This window comes from Bos indicus x Bos taurus, chromosome 3 (assembly GCF_003369695.1).
Source record: "Bos indicus x Bos taurus breed Angus x Brahman F1 hybrid chromosome 3, Bos_hybrid_MaternalHap_v2.0, whole genome shotgun sequence".
Taxonomy (NCBI): Eukaryota; Metazoa; Chordata; class Mammalia; order Artiodactyla; family Bovidae; genus Bos; species Bos indicus x Bos taurus.
Genome location: NC_040078.1, coordinates 115,785,717 through 115,799,316, shown reverse-complemented (window position 1 = coordinate 115,799,316; position 13,600 = coordinate 115,785,717). Strand labels below are relative to the sequence as shown.

The window sequence follows — 13,600 nt, the reverse complement described above, 5'->3', positions numbered from 1 at the left end:
TGAAGGGTCAGCTAGGGAAGAATCTGCTCCTGGATTCATATAGTTACAGGCAGAATTCAGTTCTCTGGGACTAATGGACTGAGGGGCTCAGTTCCTGGCTGACTATTGATTAAAGGCGGTGCTCAGTTTGTGTCTTTCTTTTTCAAATGGATCTCTTGTAGTCAGGGTATACCTGAGTCTTTTTTAATCCAATCTGGTAGTCTTTGCCTTTTAATTGAGTGTTTAGATCATTTACGTTTAATAAGATTTTAATATGCTTACATTCACATCAAACAGCCTGTTATTTTTTTCTATTTGTTTCATCCGTTCTTTGTTCCCTTTTTCTACCTTCTTCTGAATCAAGTATTTTTCATGATTCCACTTTATCTCCTTTTTTGATTTGTTACATATAACTTTTTGTTCCATTATTTTAGTAGTTGCTTTAGGGTTCATAGACTACATCTTTGTTTTATCACAGTCTGCCCTCAAGTAATGTTATACTATTTTATGTATAATATAAAAAACCCGTATGACTATTCTTCCATTTCTCTCCTCCTGGCCTTTGTGCTAGTGGTACCATATATTTTACTTCTGTATATAAGTCCCAGAATACATTGTTAATGTTTTTGTTCAAACAGTCAATTATCTTTTATTGAAATGATGAGAAAAAAGCTTGTATGTTTAGCCATGTGGTTCCCATTTTCAGCTCCCTTCATTCCTCTGTATTGATTGGAAATTCCATCTGGGACCATCCTCCTCCTTCTCAGAGAACTTTCTTTAATAGTGCTTACAGTGAAGGTCTGCTAGAGATAAATCCTTTCAGTGTTTGTATGTTTGGGAAAGTCTTTGTTTCATTTGAGTGTTTGCAAGGTACTTTTGTTGGGTAGGGAATTCTGGGTTGACAGGCTCTTTTTTTCTTTCAGTGTTTTAGACACAGGACTCCACTTTATTCTAACTTGCTTTTGTAATGGGAAGTCTTCTATCCATCTGTTCTTTGTGCTTTGGGATATATAGTATCCTTTTTTCTGGCTTTAATATTTTCTCCTTATTACTGGATTTAAGCAACTTGATCATGATGTGTTTTAATGTTGTTTTCTTCATCTTTCTTGTCCTTGAGAGTCATCAATTTCTTGAATCTGTAGGCTTATACTTTTCATCAAATTGGAAAAATTGTTGGCAATTATCTCTTCACATTTTTTCTGTATGATCCCTCCTCTGCCTCATGGAGTCCAGTTGCCTGTATGTTATACCACTTGAAGTTGTCCCACAGTTAATTAATACTCCGTTCACTTTTCTCTTATGTAATTGATTTATCATTTGTTCTGAAATCCCTGATCTGTCATTAATCCCACATAGTGTATTTTTCATGTCAGACACTATAATTTTCAACTATAGAAGCCCAATCTTAGGTCTTTTTTAAATATCTTTCTTGTCTTTACTTAACATGTTTAGTCTTAATTTCTCAAATATACAGAATATAATTAAAATAGCTATTTTAATGTTTTCATCTATCAATCCTATCATCTGGGTATGAATAACATTTTCTTTATTTTAACTCTGTTCCTTTTGTAAATTTCAGATTCACCTAGGCATAATTTGTGAGAGATAAGATATACAGATATAAAATTCAAAAGTAGAAACGCTTATGAATACATTTCTCAATGATTTTTTAAAAGTTATAAGTAGATAGCCATTCTGCAGGGATACTAAATGAAGATTAACCTCAGCCTCATTTTAACTTACAATTTCTATCCTTGAGACATTTGGTAGGTGATTTGCTGGTGTACAAAGTTGCCATCTGATGACAGAATTATAGAAACCCCATCTACTTTCCAAAAGTACAGCTCCAAGTTTCATTATTGGATGAACCATTCCTACAAGCATTCAACAGCCAATTGTTGAACTCTAAGAGGTGCTGGACTTGTGTTGCATTATAGTCTATTTCCTCAAGATGCTTTCAATTTCAAGAGAGAGGAAGGTAATTTACATCAGTGTGCTAGACACTGGGCCGAGGGTATGCAGAATACACTATGTTCATGGAAGGTGAGGGTGTGGGCTGGCAGATTTCAAGTGGAAATTTTCTAGGCGACAAAGAGGCATCAATTTTATTAAAGGACATAAACCAACCAAATCAAAGCAAAAGAAAATGGGCAAATTATTAGGCAGCTTTACATTGATTTTATTCAGTTTTGATATTTTTATACCTTACAATTTTATGTGTTAGAAGTACATATATTGCTACATTTGAGGTCTAGGTTGAACTCTAGCGGTGCAAGCCTGGGCAAGTTATTTCATTTATCCGTGTCTTGGCGTTCTCATCTGTAAAACAGAGATAATATTTGAGCCTCCTACATAGGGTGACTAGAGGAATTAAATGAGCTAGTGTATGGAAAACATTTAGAAGAGCACCTGGCATGTAGTTAAGAATTATGTAGGTGCTGACTACAATTGTTGAGGTCTCTTGTATAATCACTGTGCTATCTCATGGGAATTGAAACAATATTTCACTAATTTTAATTAATATGGGGTTTCGTGGTTTCTTTGTCTCCATATTTGTTGGTCATCTATGATTTATTTCCAGTAATATTCCTAGTCAAGAGCATACTCCCAATTTTAACATGTTCCTATGGAAAATATAAGCCATTTGATGGTATTCCATGTCTAGGAACACACCATGCTTCCCACTCCCTCAAAAGTCATGTCTGTATTCAGTTTTGTTCAAAATTAAGTTCTATAAATGTAGCATGGTATCCTGGATTGGATCCTGGAGCAGAACATGAACATTAATGGGGAAAGTGGTAAAATCCAGATAAAGTCCACAGTTCCGTTAATAGTATTGGATTGAGGTTAATTTCTTAATTTTGACAAAGGCACCATGATAGTATATGATGTGAACTTTACAGGAAACTGGGTAAAGGACATTTGCAAATTCTCTGTACTATCTTTTCAGTTCTTCTGTAAATCTATAGTAGTTTTTAAATAGAATTTTAAAAACCAAGTTTGCTTCATACCTTGGACTCAAATCTTCCACCTTATAGTCTTAGGAAAAAATGTGGCTTTTTACTAAGAAATAAGAATGTATCACCTACTCAGAACACAAGGTATTGCGAACCCTAACAGCAGCCCTTAAGACAAGCCAGCAGGCTTACATTTGGTTGTCATAAGGAGCTGAGACATGTGCAGAGCTATTCAGCTTACACACTGTGTGATAGAAACTAATTTCCTGACTTCAGTCGGTTTTTCAGAAATCATTCAAATCCAGTACATTGCTTAATAAAGACTTTTAAAATGTCTTTGTATTAAGACTGGGCTTTGTGAAACCTCTTTTCTTTTGTCTTTCTCTTCCTCCTCTTTCTTCTTTTTCTTCTCATTTTCTCTTCTGTCTCCATGTGTCTCTCTACATGAGTCTTTCTCCCTGGTGATTTCATTTGACAGTCTTGACTTATTTAAATCCAAGTTAGTGAGGAAAAGTTTAAGATAAGTGATGAACACAGCGTAAGTTCAGGCAGAACCATGCAACAGCTGACTCAGAATCCCTTCAGTATCAATGATTTGATGGAAGATGGTGGCGGGTCCCACTGAACACCTCTACAATAACATAGCCAACTCCCTTGAAGGATGAAAGTTAACAGATGTCAGAGAGGGACTGAGGTTTAGACTGCGGCTTTTCAGCTCTGAAGAGTCCCCCTAAAGTCAGACTCCGAGGAGGTCTGGTTTCAGGTAGTATAAACATTATCACTTTGACAGGAAAGAGCTACTTTTTCCAGAATCTTTTATACATAGTAGATTTTAGGTCATCCTTAATTTTTTTACCTTTCAGTACAGAGGGGTCGTTGACCTACATACAGAGCCATTTCATTTTCTTACTCTTGATGACAATGGTCTCCACACCTAGGGACCCAGTTCTGTTCCAACCCCTTTTAGTCAGCATTTCTCCGTGGTGCAGGACTTTAAAACCTTTGAGTCTCTGAGTTCCTGGGATTAAAAAAAAAATTATCTGTGCTTCCTTCCAACCCGCAAGCTTCAGAATTCAGAATTCAACACACAAAAAGGGATATCAGAGCTTTAATCTAGGAACCTTTTGAAGAGATTTTCCCAAAAAGAAAAGTTCCAGTAAAGTTACTCTCTTCACGTTAGTAGCCTGCATGCCAGTCTCGCCCTATTTATTACCAGATTCCTCTTCTTGACCCTTTTTAAAATTCTGAGATAATTAAAATGAGAGAAGAATTAGCAGAGTCCCGATTCTTTTTCTCATCTAAAGCTGTCTCGTTTTATACAAAAGTGAGGAGAATTTGCTTCCTTCATGAGTATGTTAGTCAAAAAGCATGCTCATTTTCTTCTTTGTCCCAGCTGTGTCAATTCAACTAAATAAAAGTTAATTTTAAGCCAGAATTGGACTTGTGGAAGCAGCTAATTATCTTAGGAGGAGAAGATTATTGAAGAAAATCATTGGGCAATTTTTCTCTAACTCAAACCTGGCAGGATGAAATCTGGGCAGAGAAAAATGAAATATGCCTTTCCCTGAGGCAAGAAAGGTACTTTCCGGGCAGGATTTGAGTAGGAACAATTATTCTGAGTCCTCACCCCAATCCCAAAGCTTCTGCCTAATAACAAGAGGTTTAGCTGCATGAGCACGAGCTCATGGGCACTGATGCACAATCTGGAAAACAGTCCACTTTCTACAACCCAGATGAGTGAGTGATTCATTATTCATGTGGAGAGGAGAAAACATGATTTGGTTCAACATGACTTTGAGGCATCTCGAGGAATACTAAAGAACAAGGTGTTAGTTAGGGACTGCCCCCGTGGATAATTTGATATTTGTACAAGAACTTCACATTCTGAACACTTGCAAGTGTCTGACTTGCTATGATCCTCCTCACAGGCTTACAAGGCATGGTTATTCCCAGTTTACAGGTTAGAAAGCTGAGGCTCACCAAGAGCCTGTTTTATCAGTAAAATGGAAAAACATGGGCTCTTGGTAAAATACTACCAAGTGGCAACCATCAGAGCCAGGTTCAAAAGCCAATGTCGGCTCTTCCCTGGTGATCTAGTGGCTAAGACTCCCCATTCACAATGCAGGGGGCCCAGCTTCGATCCCTGGTCAGGGAACTAGACCCCACATGCCAAAACTAAGGGTCCAATGCAGCAACTAAATATCCCACGTACTGCAACTAAGACCCAGCAGTCAGAAAAATAAATCTTTTTTTTAATTGAGTTAAAAAAAAGAAAGTCAATGTCATAAGAGAGATGGATGTTGAAAGATAACTTCTCCCTTGTTAACCTAATCTTTTTCAAAAACCGCTAATTGTCAGAAAGTAGCCCTGCTCACCTCTAATCATGACCTTTCAAACATGTTCTGTCATAGGTTTATCCTCTTTCCTTGCCACTTCTAGAATCTCAGGCAGATTCCTCACCTTTCTGGTTGCTTGCCAAGTTCTGTTTGAATCCATACAACTCACTGTTAGGTATTAAAACAGGTAATCCAGGCCAAATCCAATCTTTACCCTCTGAGAAAAATTCTTGATCGGACACCTCAAGAAAGATATACAGATGACCAGTAAACACAAGAAAGGTCCTCAACATCATTAGTCATCAGGGAAAAGCAATTAAAGCCATGAGGAAATATTCTTTATGTCACACTTTTTAGGATGGCTAAAGGCAAAAAGTCAGACACCACCAAATGCTGACAGGAATGTGGAGCAACTGGAACTCTCACACATTTTTGTTGGGAGTGTATAATGATGTAATCACCTTGGAAAACTGCTTAACCATTTCTTTTAAAGTTAAATATATACCTACCAGCAATTCTGCTTCTAAATATTTATCCAAAAGAAATAAGAACATATGCCCACATGAAGACTTACATTAAAATGTTCATAGCAGCTTTATTCATAATAGCCAAAAACTGAAAATGCCCATCGGTATCAAAAAGAGAATGAATTTTAAAACTGTGGTATAGCTATACAATTACACATGACTCAGAAATAAAATAGAATGAGTTACTTGTGAACACAACAATATGGATGAATTGTCAAAGACATGTTACACTAAGGAAGCCAGACACAAAAAAGTAGAAAATTATAGAAAAGACAAAACATGGGGGAGAAATCAGAATCATGGCTGCTCGTGGTGACTGACCGGTAGCAAACACAAAGGAACTTTTTGGAGAGATGAAAATATGCTGCCTCTTGGACATCCCCCATGGCCCAGGGGTTAAGATCCAGCCTTCCAGTGCAGGGGATGCAGGCTCAGTCACAGTCAGAGAACTAAGATCCCACCTGCTGTGTGGTATGGCCAAAAAAATTTTTTTAAACATGCTATGTCTTTATGTCAATATGCATATGTCATAGCATATGTCAATAGGCTATGTTGATTACACACATCCCTTGCCAGAATTTGTACGGCTGTACTCTTCAGACCTGTGCACTTCTCTGTATGCAAATTTTACTTCACCTAAAAAATATATAAAAACATGTATATAAAACTTTTCTCTCATACAAGAGACACAGATGTAAAGAACAGACTTTTGGACTCTGGGAGAAGGCGAGGGTGGGATGATTTGAGAGAATAGCATTGAAACATGTATATTACCATATGTGAAACAGATCGCCAGTCCAGGTTCGATGCATGAGACAGGGCGCTCAGGGCTGGTGCACTGGGATGACCCAGAGGGATGGGATGGGGAGGGAGGTCGGAGGGGAGTTCAGGATGGGGAGCACATGTACACCCATGGCTGACTCATGTCAGTGTATGGCAAAAACCACCACAATATTATAAAGTAATCAGCCTCCAATTAAAATAAATCAGAAAAAAAAATCTTTTATCTCATACAAATCAAAGTTCCCTCACCTCACCCCCATCTTTTTGGTGACTGTTTAGTCATTCTCTTCTCCAGAGGTAGCTGGGGTTCACATCACTACCTAAAAAGAGAGTTGTTGTTCAGTCGCTAAGTTGTGCCGATTCTTTGTGGTCCCATGAACTGCAGCATTCCAGCCTTCCCTGTCCTTCACTATCTCCCGGAGTTTGTTCAAACTCTTGTCCACTGAGTCAGTGATGCCATCCAACCATCTCATCCTCTGCTGCCCCCTTCTCCTTTGGCCTTCAATCTCTCCCAACATCAGGGTCTTTTCCAATGAGTTGGCTCACTGGAGAATACTCTTGAGAGTCCCTTGGGCTTCAAGGAGATCAAACCAGTCAATCCTAAAGGAAACCAACCCTGAATATTCATTGGAAGGACTGATGAAGCTGAAGCTCCAATACTGTGGCCACTTATGTGAAAAAGAGAGTAGAGTTTTTATTTCACTTCTCTCCTCCTTCTCCTCCCCTCACTCTGATGCCTCTGGGTTTCCCCCTTCATCCAATGCTGGGGCCAGGGCAGGAGAGGAAGGTTGCCCATTTCTTGTTGAGGAGGGGATACTAGTGAATCTTCCAGAAAGTCAGATACTCCTTCAATGGAAAGCAGGGCAAACAGTGGAACTGAATTATCAAAGTTAGTTCCTTCAGTCATTCCTCAGTCCACCCAAATGCAGAATTTCACTTGCAGTTTGTGGTGGGTGGGGGTGGCGGGGGGGAGACATGGAGAATTTGCCTAAAATATTATTAGCAGCCACAACCATCGAACACTTCAGAAGCAAATTAAATGGCAGCCATTGCTCCAAGGGAAACCATAAGAATAGACATGGCTGGCAGTTTCCCTCTCCATCTCTCTGCTACCCTTCAGGATTTGTCCATTCGTATCAGCTATTTCAATTGTGAACATCTATGCTTGATAGTCTCACAGCTGAGCATCCTGGGAGAAAGGGAGGGAGAAGAAAATACAGAGCAGAAAGGGGCAGGCAGCAGGGCCCCAGAGGAGAGGAGAGGCAGAAGGTCCAGACAAACCAAGTGGGAGCAGCTCCTCCATCAAAGTCAGGGCAGCAGCTTCCCCATCCTTCACCTGGAACCAGCCAGGGAGTCAATGCACAGAGGCAGTCTCCTTGCGATGGCTTCATTAGAAAGCAAGGCTGTGTTGTCCTCCCAAGTCTCTCCCCCACGTCCCCTGTGCACCAGCCACCCCCACCACACCGCCCTGCAGACCTGCCTTGCTCAGCATCCAGCCACACTGCCTGGCCCCATGGACGGACCCAGACTTGGACCCAGCCACCCTGCCCCAGGGACGTGTCTCCAGCCCATCTGCCTCCACGTCAACTCCAAGGAGGAACAGTAGCTTAATGATGATTCGACAAGACTGGTTCATGACACCCATTACTCTCAGCGAACACACTGGCCATGAGGGGTTCAGGCAGCAAGCACAGGAGGACAGTGAAGGGCAGCTGGAAGGTCCAAGGATTTCCAGCAAGTGAAGCTGTTGCTCCGGAGATAGATGCTGAACCCACCTGACAGAGGGCTTGAAAGGAAGGTCTGTTTTCCCTCCAAAAACATGTAACTGACTTTTGTGGATTTCACCCCGTTTTTGATTGTTCTTTGTCCTTGTTGTTGCATTGCTCTTTGGGTACCATCATCCTCTGACGATTGTCGAGTCATTCTCTTCTCCAGCAATAGCTGGGTTCACATCTCAGTCAGGAGGTTCTGACTTGACTATGGGGTCACCATCCTCTCCCAGGTCTCTACCCTTGAGATCATTGCTTCAAGCCTCAAAAACTGCATCCTCACGGAAAACCAGAGAGAATGAAATCTCTGGTGCAGACTTGCCCAGAGGACTGGGCGAGAAGCAGGCTCCTGTTCCTTGCCTGCTAGCATGAGGTCCCCCAGCCAGATGATGTCCCCCGCCTTCTGCACCTTCAGTGTCCCGTCTGAAGGCATATCCTGAGCCCCATGGAGTGCTCAGAGAGGAGACCCTGCCCCCTGCCTTGACCTGGGGTACAGAGCATGGAGGATGCTCTCGACTTACTGGATGGACCAATGAATGAAAGGTTTAGAGATGGCATTCTGGGAGATGCCTAGTGCCTTGCCTGGCCCACAGAAGGTGCTTAGCAAACAGTACCTATGGGAGGAGCAGCAGGGCGGGATGACAGAGGACTAAGCCAGACACAGCAGACCAGCCTCTGCTCTGCCACCCCCTGGCTGGATGGCCCTATCTGAGTCACTGGTCTTCTTCTGAGCCTCAGTTTCCCCACCTACAAATTCCACCTAAGTGCAGACTTGTCGCAAAGCCTAAAAATAACATTCTTCTAAAAATAAATTAAAAGACCACGTGCTGGGGAATGCACTGACGTCCCAGCTCAGAACCAGAGGCTATGAAATACTACTTTTGAGGGTTTTGTGCCACTGGAGAGGTGGGGAGGAGGGAAGCTGGAGAAGGAAAGCCTGAACAGGCTCTGTCTCATGGGGTGCAGGGCAGTTTGGCAGGTGGTGTGAGCGGGTAAGGAAGAGGTGAGCACTGAGGAGGCCGGGCTGAGGCGCTCAGCACCATCTGCATCTGCCAGGTGAGCAGGAAAGCTGTGCTTTGGAAGGATGCTGGAGGTAGCTGGGAGCTGTGTGCCAGACGAGGGCTGGAAGTCCTACTTCTCTCTTTACAAATAAGTCAAAATGACATTAATTCAACCGCCCTTGATGGGTTCATCTCTATTAACTCCTGCCTTTTGGCTCAAGCCACTTTTTCTGTGTCCTGTCAACCTTAGGCTCCATAACAGCTTGTCACCATGATCATTATCAAAGAGGGAGAGGAGGGATGGTGGGGGGTAGGGGCAGTGTTTGCCCAAGGTGCTTCGTATCAGAGGCTGTTTAGACAACACAGTGTCTCCTTCATCTCGTAAGATAGAGACAAGTGGTTTTGACATGGTCAGATGAGAACGTACCCTCGGTTGCTGACAGTGATGGTTCTATACGGTCTGCCACCAGGGAAGCCCATGCCAGGCCTTCCGTACTGTGTCTCCCAGGACGGCAGGACATCCGCTCGAGAAAACCTCGCTTGGCAGGAAAGAGCTCAGCCAAAGCAGAGTTTCCCACACAGTCCTGCAGAGGCGTGGGGGACGCTTTCCTGCCGGGCCATTTCTTCCTTGACTGGAGACACTGACAAACACAAGGTCAGTCTCGCAGATCCCCAAGACTGTCACACTGCTCTGCCTGTCACTAAGGACCCTCCACCCACCCCCACCCTCTCCTCTCCTCTCACCTTCTCAGAGGTGCTGCCCTACAGCCTTCCCAAGACCTCTGCTTACACCTGGACAGATCAATGGAAAATCTGAGCGCATTCTGGAAACCTGGAACGCTGAGCTGACATTCTTAGAATCCATGAGCTGCTGCTGTGGCCGGCAGGGGATGGTTTTGTTATTAATAACCTCTGCTGTTGTTCCACTGTCAAACTGCAACTCTGAGTCACTTTGGAAAGTGAATTTGAAAATACCGGCAGGCAGAAAGGAAATAAAAGCACCCTTCACCCCACCATCCAGAGGTGAACACGTTGGTTTGTATGTTTCCAGGCTTTCTTCCCATGCATATACATATTTACTCTTTTTTTTTTAATAGGAGCGTTCGATGCTGTTTCAAACCTGGTCTTTACACATGACCACTGCAGACAGCTTTCGATGTCATTAAACAGGCTCCTGTGCCTTCATTTTTAATGACTGTCCAGTGTGTGCCAGCCAAGAGGTGCCCCAGTCAATCCGTTGTATTGTTTTTTTCTCGTGCCTGTGGTCTGCAACTTACATCATGACCTGCTCTAAGGAAGTGCCAAGGTTTAGCCAATTAGAAGCTCTTCATTAAAAATGAAAAGGGTATCCTCGGTCCTCCAGAGGCTGGGCCAGTGTCCTCATTCTTCTGAAAGGTATCTTTGTTGCAAAGAGCAACCTGGCCATCAGCCTGTTAGGCTGCGGACATGGAAAAGAGACCCACTTGTATTTCCCGGTGGACTTCTTCAGAGAGGCTGGGCTGCTTTAAAAAAAAAAAAAAAGAGCAGGAGAAAATGTTTGGTAATTGTTTGTGAGCACACACAGGCTCAGTGGCAAAATGAGACAGAACCTTTGATTTCTAACCTCCTGCTGCACTGTTCAAAATTCCTCCCAGAGAGGCACGGAGGAAGCAAACTGAAGCACTCTGATTGTCAAATTTGCATTCTCTCTTAGCTGCTTATTGTCCCAAAGGACGTTTCACATCAAATCGTACTTGTTTGTAAAGATCTTTCACCCAAGACAGACCACTTCTCAAGATACTGCTGACATGGAGGATAGAGAAATATGGAGAGAGGGTTTAAAATATTGCGGGTCCCTGGATAGAAATGTAAACAGATTTAACGCCAGCGGCTTCCAGCCTGGAAACCCTCAAAGGATCCGGTGCAGAGTCCCAGTCAGGTAAATAACAGGAAAAACAGCGGCCACGCAAAGAAAAGCTGAAAGACATTGATTAAGGAAATGCATTTGTTCAACATGCTTTTAGAGAATACCAGTAGTGGGCCGGCCCTGCCCTAGGTGCCGAGAAGCAGAAATAAATACACGTCCATTTCTATACCCAAAGAGCCAACCATCTAGGAGAGAAGTCAGACATGCCAGAGAACACTTGAAACACTGGTGTGACAAAGGCTGTACCGGTGGACGGCAACTTAGGTACGAGGAACATGACAACACAGAGGCGTGGTCGAGAGGAAGAGGAAGGAAAGACAGGATGCATCCCAAGAACCACACCTGGTCAGGCAGGATCCAAGCACAGGATGGATCCAAGCATCGGGCAATGAAACTGGTGAGGCCACAGAAGCCGGTTCATGAGCTGTCCCAGAGGAAGGAGCCCAGGATTTCTCCAGCAAGCGGGAAGATCCTCTGGGTTTTCAGCCAGCACATGTCTTATGACTCACACTGGAAAGGCTTTTTCTGGGTAGTATGGAGCTTGTTAAGATTGGTACAGGAGAAAAATGAGCAGATTGTTCACTTCGGGCAAGAAAGGATTTGGGGCTTCCACAAGGACGGTGACAACAGGGCTGGAGGGAGGAAGCAGTTCAAGTGATTATTGAGATGGAATCGACAGGGCTGAGTGACCAATTGAAAGAGGTGGAGATGGACCTAGAGGAACTGGGAAAAAACAACGGGCGAGTAACGCACAGAGCAAGACCCGGAAGGAAGCAGGAAAGGACTCCACCGGGCAACAGGATGGAGAGCGAGTCCCTTCCTTAGATGCATGGAAGTAGCAGGGGACTGTCATGTAGAAACAGACTCTGCCAGGTGTCACGGCCGCCGCACCGGCACAAGGCAGGAAGGACAGCTGTTGCCGGGAGAATTTGCACTCACTGAGTAAAGTAGGGGCAGGCTGCTGAGAAGGACGAGAGTAGAAACAAGGCCTCTTGAGACTTCCCTGGGGGTCCAGTGACTAGGACTTCAGGCTCCCCATGCAGGGGGCCCGGGTTCAATCCCTAGTCAGGGAACTAGATCCCACATGGAGCAACTAAGAGTTCCTGTGCTCGCAACTAAAGATCCTGCATGCCATAGTGAAGACTGAAGATCCCTCGTGTCGCAACTAAGATGTGCCACCACCTAAATAATCTTTTTTTAAAAAAGAAACAGGATTTCTTGGGGATGGTGATCAACGTATGAAACAGTCACTAATGGGCAAGGAATGAGGAGCCGGCCTTCAGTCCCAGGAATTGTGGACCAAAGGGCGCTGAGGAACAGCGGGGCGCAGGGGCCAATCTCCACGACTGGGGTTTCCTCCAGGGGCCAAGTGGGGAAGAGAGGATGGATGGTGAATGGCTGCCCATGTGTGGCCAGCTGGTGTAGGGGACGGCCATGTCCCCTCCACTCAAGGGAACCGAGGATGCCGAGAAGAGCGAGAGTAAGAGAGCTGCCCAGAGAAGGAGCAAAGCTAGGAAGGGCTGAGAGGGCCAGGGGCCAATGGGCCAAGTCTCAACAGAGCAGAGATGAGGAGGGCACCACAGGAGGGTGAGCTACAGGGACCAGGGTCTTACCCTCTGCAGCCAGCATGCGGGCCCATCAGACTCCAAAGGTGGAGCAAACGCCAGGGCAGAAACGTCCCAGGAGGCGACCCAGGAGTAGGGGCTGAAGTGATGCTGGTGGCCTGCCAGTGCCCACGAACGCCAAGGGCCAGCAGAATGGAGGAGGGCTCAGGAGGGTCTGTGAGACTGGCCTGCTCTCAGGCGGGGCCAGCCTGGGTTAGTTCCCCACCAGTGTCCAGGGCCCCGGTCCAGGGGGCCTGCCAGCAGCTGCCACCCGGGCTTAGGTTGAGATTCTCAAAGCCCTCCCAGGTGTATAAGAAGCTCTAAGAACACAGCCCTCCTGGGACAGCAGTCTTGGCACCGATGTGAGGGACCTGGCGGCAGCAGGAGACACCCACCTCTGGGGGAGTCTGGCTTCCCCTGGGAGCCGGACAGCACAGTGGGACTTAGCTACTGCCAAAATCCACAGTCCGTTCAGGGAGAGTTCAGTTGAAACAGTGATGGTCCTACAGTTAGGCATGGTTGCATGTTTTGCCCATGCTTCCAGTCCTGTCTGAGGACACCCCACTGCCAATCCGCCGCCGTGTCCTGAGGGACTGATAGATGTCCTCCCTGGGAATTGGGCAAGCCTTGCCTCACACCATCACCACAAGCAGAGGAACATGTCGGCTGATAAACAGCCCAACAGTTTAAGGGGGCTTCCTTACAACTGTGACTCCCAGGTCCTCAACTGCCTCCTGG

General features: G+C 44.6%; 1 protein-coding gene across 3 annotated transcripts in view; it reads left to right on the top strand.

The window, feature by feature from the left end:
* ASB18 (ankyrin repeat and SOCS box containing 18) overlaps nucleotides 1–13,600 on the top strand; it is a 72,378-nt gene that overhangs the window by 33,631 nt on the left and 25,147 nt on the right. The gene's annotated exons all lie outside the window — the stretch shown is intronic.